The sequence below is a fragment of the Xiphophorus hellerii genome, chromosome 6, assembly GCF_003331165.1.
Source record: "Xiphophorus hellerii strain 12219 chromosome 6, Xiphophorus_hellerii-4.1, whole genome shotgun sequence".
Taxonomy (NCBI): Eukaryota; Metazoa; Chordata; class Actinopteri; order Cyprinodontiformes; family Poeciliidae; genus Xiphophorus; species Xiphophorus hellerii.
Genome location: NC_045677.1, coordinates 21,833,238 through 21,853,859, shown reverse-complemented (window position 1 = coordinate 21,853,859; position 20,622 = coordinate 21,833,238). Strand labels below are relative to the sequence as shown.

General features: G+C 38.1%; 1 long non-coding RNA gene across 1 annotated transcript in view; it reads left to right on the top strand.

Annotated features, from left to right (window-relative positions):
- The first annotated feature begins 17,001 nt into the window (after positions 1-17,001).
- LOC116722021 (uncharacterized) overlaps positions 17,002-20,622 on the top strand; it is a 44,369-nt gene continuing 40,748 nt past the window's right edge. Inside the window, exon 1 of the long non-coding RNA XR_004339706.1 lies at positions 17,002-17,811. This is a non-coding gene — a long non-coding RNA (uncharacterized LOC116722021). The remainder of the gene's footprint in view (positions 17,812-20,622) is intronic.

Genomic DNA, 20,622 nt, shown 5'->3' with positions numbered 1-20,622 from the left:
TTCGCGCTGCCAAAAGGTCAATAGTTGGACATTTTTGGAGAGGCTTTCTGGCTGGCTTGCAATGCAGAGACCCACTCGACATTCCCTGGGGGGGTATTCCCAGATATCCGCTCGTGATACCTAATCCACACCCATTAGCTCTCGCTTCATGCTGCCCCAAAAGAGCATGGCTCTCTTGCATCCCAGGAATTAAAAATTAACCAGCTAATATCCACTTGTCTGATGGATACCCTGTGCACAGTTGAAACATCAGAATCCCCCTGCGATGATCTGTGAGGAACGGCTCGAGGAACCCAATCTGCTTGAGGGAAAACGCTGACCGAGATGACAGGAAGAAATAGAGGACATTCTGTCTGTCCATCACATCCGTCATGGCTGACTTTAAGTCTGCAACAGCTGGCTGCAGACAGAAGCAGCAGCCAGTTCCTGCGGCACACATTACAGCATTCCTACAGTGTTAAAAGTCACGACATTCAGATTTGTTTGGTATTTTTCAGGTCTGCATATGAGTAGGGAAAATATATCAAAAAAACAAATAGTTGCATTTTCAGTCATTATGTCCAATCATGATGTTTCCACATGAATTTCAACCCTTGTGTCCTTTCAATGTCACTCCTTTGTTTTCTCATCTGCCTGTCTTTTTTACTCACGTGTTTCTTGTTTCCTCTTTTTCCTTTTTATATCTTTCCGAATTTACCCTTTGCTGTTTTATTTTACATCCATGCCTTTTTGTTTGTGTCCTGTCATTCTTGTATTGTTCACCTCCTTTCTTACTTCCTTCATTGTGACTTCCCTCCTTTCTCTTCTCCATCCGTTCCTCTTTTCTCTTTTTTCTTTTTGTCTGTTTTCCTTTCTCTTTTTATTCCTTTGCTTCCTTCTTTCCATCTTTCTTTCTTTCTTCCCCTCTCTCAACTCTCTTCCTTTCTAAAATATTTCCTTACTTCCTCATGTCTCTCTACATCTGTAAATCCTGTTTCTATGTATGCATCCTCCCTTTTGTCCTTGTTTTTCCTCCTTTCTTCACATAGCTGTTTCCTCCCATTATTCTTCACTCAGTTCCTTTCTTACCCCTTTCTTTGTCATCTTTCCTTCAATTTTCCACTTGTCTGTCCTTCCTTTTTTTTATTCTGTCCTTCCATCTTTATGTGACCATTCTTTATTTTCTGCCGCTCCTGTCTTTCCTATCTTCCATGTACCCTTCTTTCCTTTACCCTTCTTTCCTTCTTTCTTTTTTGTCCTGTTTCTTTCTCATGTCCTTCCTTCTTTATTTTCTTGCTAACTTCTTTTTCCTGTTCCTTCCTTCTTTTTTATTTGTGTTTATGTATCCTTTCATCTTTCCTGTGTCCCTTCTTCTCAGTTTAATATCCAGGCATCTATCCTCCCTCATTTCCTTCCAACTTTCCTTTTTTCTTTATTCCTTGTGTCTTTATTCTCCTTTGTCCCATTTTCCCAACTTTACTTCCTTAATTTCTTCGTGGTTTCCTTCCTTCCTTTTTTTGTTCCTTTCTTTCTATGTAGTAACCGTGACGACACTGCACACCATATCCTGCACTACATTGTGACCTTGCTGCCAGTGTCCTTTCGTCCGCAACATCTGCAGCGCTCGCTCTGTTACACACTCTGTATGAAATATTGACATTTCTGTCATGCACCGTTGTAGGTTTTTAACATTTCATGTTTAATTAGTTTGTCATCATGCGTTCTGGCACGCTTGTTCTTCTGTATTGTAAAAGAAAAGTGCTGTACTGTTTTCATTCTTGGAGAAGCACCTCTAAACACTGAGCACAATCCAGCACATTGAAGAACAGAAAACAATTTATGCTTTGTCGCCTCCTATTCGCTCTCAGATCCTCATGCTTACGGCCTTCGTCAACCTGCTGGCTGCTATGCATCTTTCCTCTAACGCTGAGTGGCCAACTACTCCAACCACAGTGGAGGGAGAAAAACAATGAAGAGGAGGACAAGCTTGTTTCTCTGCCCCCATCCCTCTGCAGGAATTTTCTGCCTTTGATTTTTTCCTTTTTTTCAATAACCAAGGACTCTTTTCACTGTTGCCAGCTCAATGAGAGCTTATGCATCCTTCATCCAATTCCAACCCACCACTCTGTCTTTTCTCTGTCTCTTGCTGGGGATGTCTCTTCCTCTTCATTTTTTTCCCCCTTTGCATTCTGCCTTTTAAATATAGCTTCTGTGGAAATGGTGTTTATGTGTTTCTTGTGGTTCCAGCCTTTGAAGAAGGGAAGCATTTCAGATCATTCATGTCTCTCTCTTGTGGCTTAAGTGGTCTGTCTGTGATAGTGAAAAATTGCGTTTAGTTGTTCACATAAAAAATACAATTATATTCTTTAAAGCAACTCAAGCGTCCTTGAAATGTTATTAATATTTGTAGGTGTTCATAGAGTGACTGGCAGATGCATTCATACCCATTGAACCATATAATAACAGATTCAGTGTATCGTGGGGGATTTTATATGATAGACGACAAAGAGCGATGCATAATTGTGTTGTAAGTTGTAAGAGGATTCATGGTTTTGTAAGTTTTCACAAATGAAAATCTGAAAAGTGTGGCATTCATTTGTATTCAACCACTTGACTAACAACAATTGAAGTACTAAGAAACATCTTTATATGCAGTCCAAAGAGTTTGGCCATGTGGCCTTCATCAGAATCCAGAGGGGTAAATTATGATGTCACCTCATTTATTTTCATTGAAAATGTCTAAAAGCATGCTTAATATTAAATTCACCCTGAAGGCAGACTGAAAGATGCTAAAGCAAGTCTCTAAAAACCCTAAAATTTCATCTCTCTTGCTGCTGTTGATATTTAAGTACTGGGAGAAAGACGATACAGCAGAAGATCAGAAGCTCTCTGTGGTAGTATTTACCACAGAGAACAAGAACAAAGACCATTGTCTACTGGAGTAATGTTCTTTGGACTGATTAGTCTAAAATTTAAGCATTTGGATATTAGAACAGATTAAATGTTTGGCGTAAACCAAATACATCATTACAGGAAAAGAACCTTCTACCAACTGTGAGGCATAAAGGTAGAAGTGTCATGCTCTGGGAATGCTAAGGTCCTATTCGTCATCATAGACGAGGTAGCAGTGGACACTTGAGAAAAATGTGAGGACATCTGTAAAAACATTGAAGCTTGACCCTGCAACATGACAATGATACAAAACACATCACTAAATCCAACAAATTCTGACTCAGAGTTATTTTTGCAATGAAGACCTGAAGTTTCAGTCTCTAGATAGGTGGTGCTAGTAGAAAATTTGGTTGTAATTGGATCCAACTGTGGTAATGTTAGTGACTGTGGGAGGCTGAATTCAAATAAATTCCACACTTTAGCTTGAAACTGCACAATACATTTTGTCTTACACTTTTGAATTCTATATATTAGTTTCGCACATAATACCTTAATACGTCAGTCTAGTTCGAAGTTGTAGTGTGACTAATGTGAAACACTTCAATGAGTTCTGTGAATGCTATTCTTGAAGCACTGCATGCGTTACTCAGACACATGACTGTACCGATAATTGCTTTACAAAGAATTATGATTTTCCTGTCTGTTAGATAAGCATTTGCAGTTTGAATTAGACCACAGTGAGTTTGTATCCAAGCGAAAACCTGACTCAATTTGGAGCCTGACTCTGACCCACTGCAGAGACGATAACCGCAATCATTAGCATGTTTGACTGCATGTTGGTTAATGATACAAGTGCTCTGTGTGTTCTCGTCATTAACTTTCATTAACTGTTTTTCCTGCCTCATTGAGTCCCTGCACTAATTGTGTGACAGACACAAGACGAGAGCATCCTGCAACCGAATGAGCTCAAGATGTCCTGGTCACTGCATGCGTCAAGTCCACTTTGTCTTCCTGTGGCTGACCTTTTCAACACTTACAAGCTTTTTAATACATTGTATTACATTGAACTATCACAGAAAAAACTGCTGACATATCAAGATGTCTTGTACACAGTGAAGGCTGACTTCATTAGTAAAATAAGTACTCTGCATGTTAAAAAAAAATTAAATGTCCAGATGTAAAATCTTTTGATCAGATGCACATGCGCTCTGCTGCAGTAATGACACTTATAAGTCTAATGAGCAACGTTTTCTTGGTTAAAAAAAAAAAAAATCAAATTTGAAGTCAAATTATCGGCAGAATCTATCTGGTTTTACAGCCCTAATTAAAGCTAAAAATCACAACGAGGAGGAGAAAGAAAAAGTAAACCCACAAAGTGGCATGAATTAAATAACTTTCAAAGAGCAGAGGAAGAAATGTGTTTCTGCCTTTGGATGGAAATAAAATGTATGTCGATAACTTTGTATACATGCCAACACAGCGGGGCCAGCGGCTTCAAAGACACTGAGGCTCCTTCATCTTTCTCATTACAAGTGGCTGTAGATTGATAGGGTCCAACTCTACTTGTAATCTGAGGTTCCAGTCTGGTTTTCAACATGCAAAACATTTTTTAAAAAACAGACTCATTCATGGCAGCTTATAGCTGAGGATCAATGGTGACAGAGGCAGCTAAATGTTTTAAGTCAGATAGAATAAATGCCATGTTGGCGGTTATCACCTTCCTTCGTTAAGGCACGCTTGTCTCCTCAGGCTTTATCTGCAATCCCAATAGGCCATTGGCTCACTTGCCATCAGATGTCATTTGATGCTTCCTTAGCATGCACACCATGCCTGCCACTTAATGCAGTCGTGATGAACGGCTTGTTTAAACTGAAAACTTCAAATAATATAGCGGTATCACGGCAGAAAGCAACACCTTATTTGCAAGTCTGCAAATACAGCATAAAGAGTGTATTTTGTTGTTGCTGGCAGAACTCTGCAGGTGTAAATTAGTGGATAATTACACTGGTGGGTTTTTGTTTTAACAACCAATGCACTCGAAATCCCCTGCCATGTGTTCATAACAGACTCCGTGCTTGATATTTAAACCCAATGCTCAAGACGTGCATGCAGGCTTGGTTCAAATTTGTAATTAGGGATGAGAGTAAAACTAATTTACCTGATAGAAAAATGTCAACAGATTCTGTCATTTAATTAATTCTCTCATTTACATTTAAACACAAAACAAAATGCACATGAATATTTCTGGATTTCGACATGACTGCCTTACTGCTGCGAGTTGTACATCTTACTTGTTCACCAGTAACTGCAGGGAGCTATTACAATTTAAAGCAAAGCACATGAAAATAAAGAGAAATGTGTTTAAAGAGGAAGGTTTTCTGGACAATAAAATTCTCCCCTTTTCAAATTAATCACATTGCATAGATGTTATCCAATCTGACAATAAAATATTATTTTAATCAGTGTTGGTACAATCTGATGGTTGTATCAGTATTTAATCATGTTTGGTTAACCTCATTAGGACACTCTAAATAGGTTTTTGGACATTATGGAGTAAATAAGCGGAATGAAGAACCATAAAGACACCACATACCAGATTTCAGGGGACGATAAAAGTCATCCCTACGCTGTTTTGGTGCTGCTTTGCAAAATCATTAAATTAATTCTAATAAATCTAGGTTATAGGTCTCTTTTGTAAAAGTTAAATTATGTGTTTCATTTGTTAATCATTGATTTTGAAAAGATAAAAGCAAAACTGAGTAAAACTATTTATAAATTTTATTGGGGGGGGGATGCAGCTCGCTGAAGGAAGACGACATTTTCACTGAACATTTGTGAAAATATATGTACAAATGAGCATTAAAATAGCAAATTAAACTAATTTTAAAAAACCTTATCCTCTCACCCCCAAGCACCAATGCTCCTTTCTCCAATTTACAAAGGCTGATATCTCCCCTTGCTTCAAAACCCTGCAGCAGTCTTTGCCAAAGAATATTCATCAGAGATTTTCTAATGGATTTTTCTTTTCCAAATAAGAAAGCAATTATTTTAGAAATGATACCAGGTGCTTATGATGATTTATGGCAGCAGTTTACACTTTTCACATTTTGATCTCTCTCTATTACTTCCAGTGGACCTGTCAGATATGAACTCACAAAACACACAAATGATGACACAATTCTGGAGAAGTGTCTATGTATTTATGAAAGTGAAACATGAACATTCACACAGCTCACTGCACGAACATATCATTCTCTGTTTGAGCGGCAAATCCATGAATTGACAGCACTTAAATAACACATCCTTTGTTAAAGACACAATGACAACTGAAATGTAACAACCAATCCCAGTTGATAGTAAAGGGGAGAAAAGTTTTTAAATGACACTAATTAAAATAGTTAAAAACCTAAACAGTATTTTATATAAATAAGTTTGTTTCCAGAAGCAGAAAGGAAAAGAGGGAACAAAGACATACAGGGCAAAGTATCATTCACACCAAGATGTTAACAGTCACACAGTGATGCAAGCACAGATAAGACAGAGAGGAAAAGACAATAGAGGCGTATCGCAACTGACATCGCAAGATTTTCTGCACTCATTCAGCTCTAATTTAGACGGACCAATTAACCTGACAGTCATGATTTTGGATTGTGGGAGAAAGCCAACGTGGGAGGAAGCATCTTTTATCCTTAAGGCAAAAATGGTTCATGACCTTTGTCATGCGATCAAGATTACTGGTGAGACCTGACATCTGACAAGTAAAATAGATACATGAGAAGTAAAATAGATGACAGAAAATCAAAATTTCCTCCTGGCTTTTATATAAATTACATTTTTATTGGTGATATCAACATTATTTTGGTCAAAGTCACAATTTGCCATTTACCTGTTCAAATACATGAAAGAAGTCTGAGGCGAGTGAGTGCATTGCTGTGCCTCACCTGTGGTGGCGCTGTGACACGTTGTCAATGAAGCAGGCAATTGGTGCATGCCTGTTGCTGTTATCTTTATCCTCCTAGTATATTTGTTTAATTGCACATGTTCTATATAGACTGATGTTCAACAGTTTGAACATTGAGTGGCATATTTATCATTTCTGATCTCCCATAAATGCGCAGTGAAATGTGCAGGGTGAGAGAAAGCACTGTGTCTCACTAACAGGGGGCAGTGTTGAGTCCCATGGGCTCAACAGGCAAAACGTGCTGTGCTTCTACTTATTGAAAAGATTGAAGACAGTCTGAAAAATAAGAAAAAATAATACAAAATAAAATCTTTACAGGTCACTCAACTCCTTGGCGATCATCTTTATTAAAGTTGCCTGATTTTTTATTTTATTTTTTTCAAATGAGAGGAAATGAGATAACAAGGACGTCTTCTTACAGAGTGACAGAGATATTCATGGAGAAGAATACTTCATATAAAAATAAGATCCTACATGATTTAGTCAAAGAAAACATTCAAATAAAAAAAAGACCTTGTATTAACTTTTATTTTTCTTGCTATTATATTGTTGAATTAATTTAAGCACAATTTAAAGTTTTAATCAGTTATGGTTAAATTTGAAATATAAGCTTCTGTATTGGATGTTAGATTTGTACATGTGACTTTTAGAGCAGTGTCTGCTTGGCATTCATATTTTGAACAGTTGAGCTTTTGAACATTTTTCACTTCAACCGAAATGAGAACTAGTTTTCTAGGTAGACAATAGTTCTCTTTTTTGATCCACTTATAACCTAGAAGCGAAAACTTCCTCTTTTTCCTCTCCTTTTAGTCACATCAATGGACTTGCACTCTTTTATTTTGAAAAAAAAAAAAGAAAAGAAGAAGTGTAATAATAATTCTTTATTTCCGGTTTGAAAAGGAAGTGTGCATTTTATTTTATTCTTTACTACAAAATAACAACCATTTGTTGTTCATTTCCTGCCACCAGATCAGCCAAGTCACCTTAGTTCATATTGTAATCCCATCAAATGAGGGAACTGGTCTATAATTTCTGATAATCTGAAACCAAATGACACAACCCTTCTCCGTTTCATTTTCTGCCACAGATACTATTTTCTCGACATCAGTGTAGCAGGGGAACCACAACTTCCTTTTCTGTGTGTGTTTGATGCCTTTAATTTATTTAGCAAAGCCTTTTATACAGAGCAACTTACCAATAAGAAAAATAAAGGAGTCTATAATGGTTATTGCAAAGAATGACTTGATGACAGGCTTTTAGCTCAGAAGAGTTTGAATACTGGAGGGAAGTGACCATTATGTCTGAGTGCTACAGAGCTAAATTGCAGGCAACAAAGGCAACAGAGGCTAAAATTTATACTCAGCGTTAATAAACACGCCTAGAATGGTGCCTACGCACAGTTTGCAGCCTCTTCACACAAACAAGCCCAGTGCTTCACTTTTAGGTGGCTTTGTCGGACAAGAAAATGTAGATCAGTTACAAAGTGATGCTTCTTCATCGCTAAGGAGTGCTTACTGATTCCAGCATGCTTTGCTTACATTGCTTTTCCTGAAACAGAACCAAAAGAGTACCTGAATCAGTCATTTAATACTAAAGTTAAAAAAACAAAAGAAGTGGTTTTATTGACCCATATAGGACCATGATAAATCATTCTTTCAATGGTTTTGCTAGTCTAGTAGCAAAACGCAATAGTGAGTCATGTTAGCATGTTAGCATTCCTCACTAGCTCATCTGCTGGTTCGGTTCTGAACATCCAAACTACTATCGCCATTTATTTAAACTGTTTACTACCTGAAAATTTGTGTCTCTTCCTTCTTGAGCTGCTTTCCAGCTCACTTTTACCCTAACTCGTCTTGTTTATATTGTGTCTGACCTAATCAATTTAATACTTGTTATTTATTTAGCTCTTTCCTGCTTCTCCTGCCTCTGGCTTTCCATGTTTGTGCACAGAGGAGCAGGGAGGTCGGTGAATCAACCCACAGCATATAAAATGGTATTAATTACTGCTATTATTGCACATGGTTATGATTATTATTCTAGCAAAAGTGGTCCTGACTGAATTGCATCAATTAATTTTGTTTATTTTAGGATTTGTTGAATTATTTTATCACTGAATTACGGTGGCCGACAGGTGCAAATGCGCAGCAAAAGAGAAAACATGCAAACAAAAAAGAAGACACCCCCGAATGAAATGCAGCAAACAAAAAGAGAGACGCAAACACCCCCGAATGAAATGCAGCAAACAAAAAGAGAGACGCAAACACCCCCGAATGAAATGCAGCAAACAAAAAGAGAGACGCAAACACCCCCGAATGAAATGCAGCAAACAAAAAGAGAGACGCAAACACCCCCGAATGAAATGCAGCAAATAAAAAGAGAGACGCAAACACCCCCGAATGAAATGCAGCAAACAAAAAGAGAGACGCAAACACCCCCGAATGAAATGCAGCAAACAAAAAGTGTTGAAAACGGAAGTGCTCCAGACCACTAGGGGGAGTCAAAGAAAATAGTATTCATTTCTATGGGACCAGATGCAAGATTCTTCTTCTTCTTCTTCTTGGTATTTATTGGCGGTTGGCAACAAACTTACAGTAGCATTACCGCCACTTACCAGTATGGAGTGTGGTTCGAGATGGTCTATAAACTTTCACTTTCTACCTTTTCCCTCCATTAACTCCTGATTAAACATACCCCCACACATACACACCTGCTTATATTATCCAACTTGCTTATAGCTTTATATACCCCTCTTTGATATTCTTTACACATTCACACCCAACTTGCTCTACTCATATCCTATGAAATAGCTTTGTTTTTTTAAGATACCGAATAATTATTTGAATATGTCTACTCCCGAAATCTCTCCTCAAAAATTCTATTAAATTAAACCTTTCTTTAATACCTACACACTCTCTCAGCATGCATCTTCTCTCTTCTTCATACTTACAACACTCTAAAATAACATGCTCTATTGTTTCAGACTTCTCACAATAATCACACTTTCCAGATGCAAGATTCAGAGAGATACCTTTACTTTCTTTCAAATTTCTTTCTCTGAATCTTGCATCTGGTCCCATAGAAATGAATACTATTTTCTTTGACTCCCCCTAGTGGTCTGGAGCACTTCCGTTTTCAACACTTTTTGTTTGCTGCATTTCATTCGGGGGTGTTTGCGTCTCTCTTTTTATTTGCTGCATTTCATTCGGGGGTGTTTGCGTCTCTCTTTTTGTTTGCTGCATTTCATTCGGGGGTGTTTGCGTCTCTCTTTTTGTTTGCTGCATTTCATTCGGGGGTGTTTGCGTCTCTCTTTTTGTTTGCTGCATTTCATTCGGGGGTGTTTGCGTCTCTCTTTTTGTTTGCTGCATTTCATTCGGGGGTGTCTTCTTTTTTGTTTGCATGTTTTCTCTTTTGCTGCGCATTTGCACCTGTCGGCCACCGTACTGAATGAAATGGCACCCACAGGATTAAACACATCTAATGTTAACAAGGGGAACAAAAGCCCCCCTCATGTTAGAAAACAACACAAAGTAGTGTACAATGTTAAAGTGAAAATGAATCATCTTTATCAATTTTTTATTTGAGTAAAAAAAATAAAGCATGGTAACCGTGAAGATCAAAGAACAGACAAGTAAGGGATTGTGTAGAAGATACAGGTTATAAACCAACAACCCAAGCTTTTAACGTTGCAGGGCTCTGATCAATTAATAATTTGAAATTGGAAAGATTGTGGCATAACTCCAATCCTATCAAGACATGGACATCCACCTGTACTTACAAGGTGGGAATAAAATAAAGAAGATAAACTCAGGTAAAGATGCTGCCAGAGGATCTGCAGGGGGATCTTTGTGAAAATAGTTCATCTGGATAGATGAGATAAATACTAAGCATTTTGAGCTACAAGCAAAACACTATATGTGGCAGAAAAATAATATTGCACCAGTAGTGGCATCACAGTGTGGCAAGGTTTAGAAAATACACTGACTGATTTCCTGTATGGAAATTCCAGTATGCTACTAGCTTTGCTTACATTGCTTTGCTGAAATACAACCAGAAGACCTCAGTCAGTTATTTAATGCTAAAGTTAATACTAAAGGAAATGACTGATTTCCTGTACGGAAATCAGTCAGCAGTTGCAAAAACGTTGTAACTGAGGTTAGAGATTCATCTTCCAGCAAAACAACATTGTTGCAATACTGATACATTTGCAGTGTATTGTGCAATACTACTATCTTGTGCAGGTTTTGACACTATCTTGTGTCACATAAAATCCCAATTAAATTAAAAAAACCAAAACATTTGTTAGTATGACAAAATGTATAAATTTTCAAGCTGGGCTAAATACTTCTGCACTGCAGTATATGTATTGTCAATCCTTCCTTTAATAAATACTATTAATTGCGAAGCGGAGACTCTTTTAGATCTGAAGCTTACGGATCTTCTTCACAGATCACTCTGAATAAAGGCATCTGGCCAATTGGAGTGTGAAAATTACATCTGAATGTTACTAAAGTTTTTCAGATGCTTAATGGATTCCCAACATTATAATTACACTTCCAGGTAGGGAATAATGGGGGCTACAAGCGTGACTGTCGTGGCCTTGGAAGTCACAAAAATCAAATTCATGAAAAATAGTTCAGATTCAGTAGGATAGATCTAATCTGGTTTGGTTCGTTTTTTGTTCTCACCATTCATCCTGAAAATTCACTGCATTAAGGAATGGAGCTGCTAAAAAAGTGTGTATGCAATTAATTATTACTGGTTATTTAGACTTTTGAATTTATTTGTCTGTCAGGGACAGTGCACATTAATTACATCATATGATGGAAATGTGCTTGAGTTGGCTAAGATAAGGTAATTTTCATTGGTAGTCAGTCTATAAATGTAAACAATCTATAATATATATTTAAGAATTCCTATGCAATATAAAGTTTAATCAACTTTATATTGCATAGAATCTGCCTTCACACCATCAAGTACCATGCAAAGAGCCTGCCAATTAGAGGGATCTGCTTTACAAGTCATTTCTTCTACCTAATTTCCCCACAGAGTTCAGTTTAAAAAGTGAACAGGGAGGAGTAGCTGATAAAGGGATCCATGTATGAAGTTTAATCCTAACAGTGTTTTGGTTTGAGGCTGATATGGAACCTCAGACACTTTTCCATTTGCACTAATTTAGTCAGTCATGCATTATGAACAAGAAGCAGTCTTGAGTGGAATTCGTACTTAACTCCTCTATTAGATGTAAATTCCCTAACAAAAAACGTTAACGGTATAAGAGTATGTACAGTGATCTGGCATAGCAATAAGATGATTGACAGGTCGTTTTTCCATCTAGGCACCTGTTACTGGGTGTTGTATACACAGTGGCGGTTCCTGATATGGGGGCAGCTTGTGGGGAAGCAGCAGGAGATGCAACAGGAGTAGGAGTGAAGGAGTTCTGAAAACTCCTACAACCCTTTGTTTAAAAAAACAAGAACCCATTTTGAATTTTTTCTGTCTAACTTGTTGCATCGCTTAAGTTAACCAAAGCCCTCTTCTGATTGGCTGATCAGTCCCACTTGACGATTCCTATTCCCTGAAATTTGCATTACCAAGAATGAACCTAACTTCAGGAATACTCCGTGAAGAGAGAACCAAGGAACTCCACAAAAGCCTTACTGAGCAACAGGATACAAGCAGGAGCTTATCGCTCTCTAACTTAATTGTGGCAAATTGTCTTCTTTGAATTTCACACAACACATTGTCTGATATTCTCAGGTTCTTGCAAAGTTTTGTTTTGTTTTCCCTTCATTTCTGAAGAGTTTACTTCAGGTCATCTTTTTAAAATTCTTTAAGAGGGCTGCTTATTCCCAATGAGAAACCAACAGACATCCAAAAGCTTGTGCAAAGACAGACAAGCATTGTCTGTTGTTTTAAACTGACATGTTGCAGACTGAATTCTTCTTGGTACAAATGTTTTTTTGTTTTTTTTGTCAAAATAGAAATGAAGTTAGAGCAGCCCCATACTGAGACTCTTTCTTTCTAATTCTCTCGGGTGGTTTGAAGTTGGAAGGTGTAGGTTCAAAGTTGGTTCAAAGCTTTGTTTTAATGCTTTTTTTTTTGTTTAATCTTTCCTTTTTAAGGTTAATATTAGAAATTAGAATGTAATATGAGGCTTAAAAACCCTTTCGCTTAGGGTCTTGAGAGACAAGTAAATGTTTGAAAAAAGTGGGATTTCTAATCAGTTTTAATTAGTATTCTCAATTCTGAATTCCCCATCCATGTACTTAACCTTGTAGCTTTTATGAAGTAGTTTGTGGAGTAGTTAGAGTTGGCATCTTTCATCTTTGTTTGTTTCTTTTTACTCAATCATTAGTCCATGCAATTGTATTGAAAATTATTCAACCACCACTACAGATTAGATTTACAGGTAGAATTTAAATTTTTTTCTGATGTTTGCCATAAACAATGTACATCAGAATGAAGAGTTTTTGGAAAGATTTCATCCAAATGGATGTGTTCAATGACTACCTCAGTCTCAGAATGATTCAGCCTCTGATCAGATTCACATGTTTGCAAATCCAGTGTGGTTTCAGACACACCTGATGCATCCATGATGTTTGACATGGAATGGCTCAGATACCAAAACAGTTAATGGTAATGTTTCATTGCAAGATCATTGTTTTACACACAAACAAGGGAAAGAAAGTTATCAAATGAACTGAATGTTCGCTGAGATAAAGCTGGAAGCATAGTGCACAAGTAAAAGCAGCTTGGGTGTAGCAGGAAAAGGAAATTATGATCAGCTTCCACCAGACTTCTGAGGAGGAAACATGGTCAAAATGCTCCACTGGCTAAAAAAGACCAACAGCAAGATTTAGTGGTAGAAACCACTGATGTTTCAATCTCCATAGTAAAGCAAATAGAAAATGTTGAAGGGTGCCATGCTATAACTTTTTCTTTTTTTTTTTACCCCTCCAGGGGGTCTTTTGTGGGCTCTAGTGTCCCTTATATGACAGTAGGCTGACAGGAAACGGGGAAGGAGAGGGGGAAGACATGCGGCAAATATCATCGGGTCCGGGAGTCGAACCCACGATGGCCACGTCGAGAACTCAAGGTCTCCAAATATGGGTCGCGCTAACCGCTACGCCACCACGGCACGCCGCTATAACTTTAAAACATGCATCACAACTAACCCAAAAACAATAGAAAAGTTAGCTCCAGTTTGTTCATGGCTGAATAAAAACACAAAATGCTTTTAGAATTCTGATCTTTGGACTTTTTAGGGTTTTGGATCAGCAATATGTTTGGAAGAGGACGGCCGAAGCACATGCTGAAAGAACACCATGCCTACCATAAAACATGGATGGTGGCTCAGTAATGTCCTGGGGCTGCTTTACCTCCTCTGGCTTTGGAAACCTGCAAGAGGAATTTAATTAATTATCAGTAAATCTCTCATTCTGTCTGTAAAGATGCTGAAACTAAAATGTCACTGGGGCTTGAAAAAAGACAACAACTCCAGGCATAACTCAAATTCCAACAAGGCTTAGTTTCAGAAGAATTCCTGGATGATAGTAGAGTTGCCTGAATTGAACTTAGGTTCTCTGGTGAGATTTCAAAAAGCCAAATTTTAGAATATTAATGAATTGATGGCCTTTGGCCGTGAAGAGTGGGCTGAGATTCGTCAGGAACGCAGCCAGAATCTTGTGCCTGGCAATAACTCCAATTTGCACCAGATTGTACCAGCTAAAAGGTGCTTCACTAAGGACTGAAAATGCTTTTCATGAAAGAATTGAATACATTTGAGACTGTAGTAGCAATTAAAAGTGCCACTTCATATTGAATATGAAGGAAAATCATGTTAGTTGAGCTATTTCAATTGTTTTATTTGTTGTAAAAAGTTGTTGGCTCCACATCAAAACTTACAAGACAGAAAGGATCTACTGCTAACTTCTTGATGCAAGATTCTAAAGCAAATATTTAAGTGTCGAAAGGGGGTTACCTTCACTCTATTAGGTAGGTGGTCATAATGTTATGCCTTATCTGTGTATATCAAGCCTTGTTGTTGCAAATCGTTTGTTCGTAAATACTAAGATTTTCTACATCGCAGTAGATAAAATGCTTTTTATCTGGTTTTATATTGACTAAATCTGTGGTGGTGTCTGGTGTTCAGTTTAGAAAATCTGGCAATGAAAAAGCATAGTTGCCCTCGGAGGAGTTTTTAGCAACTTCTGTAGGAAAAAAAAGCCTACACTAAACATTGTCTCTGACCTTCAGACAGAAAGGTTGTTTATGAGTCTCCACACTGTCCACAGGAGAGGTCTTTAGCTGAAAAGCAGGCCTGTTGTCGGCCACCAGAGATTCGCTGCAGCAGTATTGAGCACATGTACCAATTTCTCTGTCTGGCACCTACATATTGATGGTTGCTGTATCAAAACAATGGCCTCCCTCTGAGTGTAATAATGCTGGCTTGGTCTCTTATTTGTCTGACAAGATCCTGCTCCAGGAACATTGTGCTTTGACTAGGGTTATCATTTGTACGCCAAAAGGAACAGAAATCCTTTTCAATCACGTTGAGGTCGCATAGCAACTCATTATTGCTAAATGAAGTACAAATACACAGGTCCATGTGTGTGTCTGTGTGTCTCTGTGTTTGTGTGGGGTGAACAGAGGATGGCCCAATTGCAGGGACATTTATTGCAGGGTGAAACCTTGTGTAAACATAATTTGCACCGGTTATTAGATAAGGTGAGGAGGTAGCCAGGCTGCAGTTCGGTAGGGGGTTCTGCCAAACTAACGATTGATCACACTAAGGTTAGGAAGCGAGGGAGCAGAGTGTCAAAATCCTGAAGATATTCAGGTCCTCATTACTGGGGGTCATATCATCCTTGCCCTGCGCATTCAGCCGAATCACTCGAGTGCCCAAGCATTAACAACCAGACTGCACTGTAAGCACAGCCCGTTCCCTGTCTCTATTACTAAACTTCATGTTTAAATATGCTAGTTTAAAAACTAGCAAACACATGCTATCTAGCATGCGTTTTTTCCCCTTATGATAATTAAAGATGCATGATAATCTACCTCTGTGTCATCAAACCTTGGGGAATATGTCCCATCTCCCTCTCAGTCTCCTGCCTTAAGAGAAACTATATTACCTCCTGGTGAAAGAGCCAGAGAGCTGGCAAACACCTATGAATTATGAATTATAATCTTGTCCTGAGTCTACACAAAGAGAGCAGAGGTGGTGAGAAGGCTACCAGATGAAATTTATTTGGTGAAGAAGAAAATAAGGATAATAGGGCAATATTTATAAATGTTCTCTTCCCAGTGATGATTCATGATTCTGCTCCTTTCAGAAGCTCCCTGAGTGAGATCTGAGGGCCAATAGCCAGAGGGGTTCCTTAGGAAGAACAGAAAGTGCAGTTTAACTTAACTGCTACCAAGAACAAGGTCGTTAGGAAATGTTTGTCTTAGCCCTCAGTTTTCTCTTTGACCTAAAACAATAGAGAGATTAATGAATGAGCCTAAAGGACACTTATGTTTAAAAGCAAGTGGGTCATATCCAAGCTCTGGACCCTAACTGGACAAGTTTATTTTTACCTAACCCAGCTGATTTTACTTGTTTAAGCAGTCTTTTGTACTGAATATCATTCATATAAGTTAAGCAAGGCAAGTTTACTTGAATAAATTAATCAAAGGCAGCTCTTAACGGGTGGGCATAGTCTTGATTTAAAGAAACTCAGAGTTTCAGCATTTTTGCAGGTTTTTGGAAGTTTATTCCAGATTAGAGGAGCATAAAAACTGGATCCTGCTTCTTCATGTTTGGTTCTGATTCTGGGAGTGCAAAGTAGACCAGAACCAGAAGACCTGAGTGACCTGGAAGGTTGATATAATAATAACAGGCCCTTCAGTGATTTACAGGAGCATTTAAAGACCTAGACAATATTCAACCCAAAATATTTTTTTAAACTTAGCTTGTTTCATTAAAAAAAAAAAAAGTAGTTTACTGCTAAGGAGGTAAGAATAATGAAAATCACAATATTATTATTATTTATTTATTTATTTAAAATAAAAAATAATTTATGCAGCGATATAGCGATTGCTATATGGAGCTTAAGACGCACCCACACCAACATATTATTTTGTGGGGTTTTATGTGTGGTTGCCACAAGTGCTTTTTTAACTGTAGTGTGGTTAGGGGGAGCTTTTCGGTCTGTGCCCAGCTGGGAGTCCATTGTTTCGCGATCCGTCCCTGGCATAATCTCCTCAGAAATTCACCTTGTTTGTTTTTAAGTTTATGCTCTGTGGTAAACAGGGAAGGATTTTATTTCCGTGAGATTTTCACGTTTGGTGCACGTTTTAGGAGGAGAGCGGCAATGAATGGACACTCAGAGGCGAGTAAAGCCGAGTGAAACCGAAATAATTTTTTTAAAATCCTACTGACCAACCGACCTGTATGTGTGTTTTCACCACGGAGGCAGAAAGAAGCGTGACTGCGAAGGGGGGAGAGACGCAACAACTCCATGCCTGCCACGGCTCCTTCTCCTTCTTATGCTCGCAAATTAACTTAAAAGCGGCGCATTTTACAGACAAGGAGGGAAACAACATTTCTTCTCTCCGTCATTTTTCCTCTCTCTCTTTTATTTTGTTGGCAGCGACGCCGAACACTTGAGCGAGGCGGACGTTAACCCGTTAGCGGCAGCAGCGAACCGGAGCTGCCACGAATAGATCCACAGTAGATCTACGACCCCCCACCCCGGTGTCGGCTGACCGGGATAGGACCTCGTGCTTCTCCGGAGGTGGACTCCTCTATCTTTCCCACCTGTGTTTTTTTTTTCTTTTCAATTTCTGTCTTTTCACACGCTCGGTTCTAACTCCTCTGTTTGGTGGTTGTTAATTACATGAAGTGGATTGGTTCAAACTAGTGAAGACGGGACTAAACGCGGCGCTTCTTCAGATAAGGAGAGAAATGCAAACGGCGGCGACAAAGAGGAGATTCAGTAAGTGCATATGAATATTCTCCATTGAACTTGAGTCGGGTAAGATTCCTGTTAAGTTACCTAACTTGCACAGATTTCTACTGACAGCGTGCATGTCTCCACTTTAAATTTAAGCTGGAACTTCCTTTTAAAAATAAATATTGCAAATTATCTCATGGGTTTGCAGACAGCCACGCATTCAGTTTGTTGCGCCTCTGTTTATTCAGACCCAATGTATAGCCAGCAGCAACTTTTATGACTAGACCAGATGCATATTATATTGGTCTGCTGCCAGTTCTTCTAATTATAAGAGCGTTACTGTGATAAAGATGGGGCACAGAATTATTCCTCATTCACTTCACAAGTCATTCCCCCCCCAATGCAAATAACACCTGCATGGCTGGCCGCATGCACCTCTCCGTGGACAGCTTGGCGTCGCAGTTGTCTTTGCAGGGATGAAATTTTCAGTCAAGCAGAAAATCTGCCGAGAATCACTAACAAAATAAGGAGGGCGATAAAAGGGGGGAAGAGAGGCGGGGAGTGAAGTGGTGGTCTCTAGGGATTGAGCATGTCGTCACCCTGTGCTTTAATATGCAATTGCATTGTAATCATTTGACCCGTCACATTAATGTTGATTCGTCAAAGAAACCTGAAAGAATCTGGCTGGTTCACTTGCATCATCGCTTTGCTTCATCGTCATCTGACAGAGGTCTTTGAGCTTTCCTGTGGCCATCAAGTGCAAAAGCACCTGCCACGCTCTATTGTTGCTTTTTTTCTTTCTCCCCCAGACTGTTTTCCATCACTATGTGTGCAGACAGATTTCATTCTGATGCAGGACCAATCCCAGATTTTTTGGGGGCCCTGGGCAGGATTTGAATTGGGGCCCACATGTTAGTGGGTGTTGGTCAAAGCAAAATGAACACTCTCCCTGGCTTTGCATTAGGCACGGAGACTGGAGGGGCATTAGCCAGTATTGGTCAGGAACCCTTTCAAATGCAGCAACCATGGTGAACCATTTATAATGTTAAATATTTCAGATGGCAGTCATTGTCACAATTATAAAATAATAACCAGTTCTTCTGATTTGGTGAAACAGTTATAACAGAATAGTTTGAATGAGCATTTAAAAGAAAAGAAGAAATTGTTGGAGTCTAACTTTTACAATAACGGCAACAAGAAAGTACACCCTTTAAATTTCTATGCTTCCACATACTTTGCATGCATCTTAGGAGTTTGCTTTTCTTTTAAAACTTGTTCATTTTGGCTTTATTTTTTTAAATAAATGATGAAGTGGTGGAAAACTGGTGGGGTTTCAAACACTTGAGGTTAGACAAATAATTTTAATTATTAAAGACCATATCATTTATGCATCAAGACACTAGATGTAACAGTGAGTATACTTTCTCTTTATGATGTCTATCGTCTTGATGAAAGCATATCTGGTAGACAAGAAAATCATGTCATTGTCGTCCAAATGTGATTAGTTTTAAAATATAGGTTTCAATATATTTTATGGGCAATAAAATACTGATACTGTTTAGTACAAATACTTTCCATGCTCATTGTGCTGGACACTGGCCAGTTAAAACAATATCTTAAAAAATATATAATGACTGACATATTTATTCACAAATCTTGGCTGAACACAGGTTTTATAAAATTCTTATCTGGTAAATGTTGACATTAATTTTCGTTGGGATGTTCTATATTGACTTCAATAATTGAGAATTTCCTGTAATCTGCTATGCTAACTCTATTGTAAGTAAATGTTTATTGTTCGGCTTCTGTAAATAATATCAAAGGTTGCTTGGACTTCTTATAATTTGATCAACTGTTATTATACCCAACTGTCCTATTTGATAAGTCAGTAGGAAATAATGCTTAGAACTGGTAAAAATGACAATTTCATACTTGTAATTCAATTAAATACTTCATTATGTAGACAAATAAAGTGATACACAATAGTTGAAGTACCTTGGCATGAAATAGTTTTACTATGAAAATGAAGCAGGAACTGACAAACTGGGAAAAGGAACAACTTACCTGGAGCTTTTCCAGTTTAGCCAGTCACCGACCGTAGCAATGCTAATATCTCTTTTAAATTACTCAGCCTTGATGTTTGTGCGTTGGACATTTAACAATCCCAGGTTCAGAAGCCTTCAATCTGAATTCAAAAGTAATTCTTGATAAACACAATTACAGGTTTTAAATTTCAAGATCTCATTTCTGTCAGTAGCGCCCCCTAATGGTTGCAGTTTGCTTGTTCCTTGAGTTGACTCTGATCTGCTTTATGTGGGTGTGGCCAAAAAAGTGAACAATCATCTGTGATAGAATTGCATATTTAATATCTATTACCCTTAATATCTATTAGGTGTACCATCTGATTAATAACATACAGCCCATTTTCCTATTTTTATTTATTTATTTACTTTACACTTATAATTACGCCAGTCTTCTCTAAATCACTTTTGAAAGGTGATTGGCAGGTCAAATACTGAAAAAGGGGTTTTTCCTGTTGATTAAATCAATCAAAACTAAGAACTCTTCCTATAAATAGTATGTAAACACTTCAGACAATATGTGCTTTAATTCACTTTTAAAGGTGAAAGACACAAACTGGAAATTTTGTATTCCTTCGTTGTCATCTGGACTCAGAGCTACTGCCTCTATCGAAGAACCTCTAGCATGTTTTTTCTTTTCTTACATAATCCTCTGAACAAGTATCTGTCAAAGCTAGAATCGAGGTCAGTCAGAATGCAAACAAAACTGGAAATCATCCTTGGCCAAAAAGAACCTTATCGGTACAATTCCACTCTCTTTTATTCATAAATG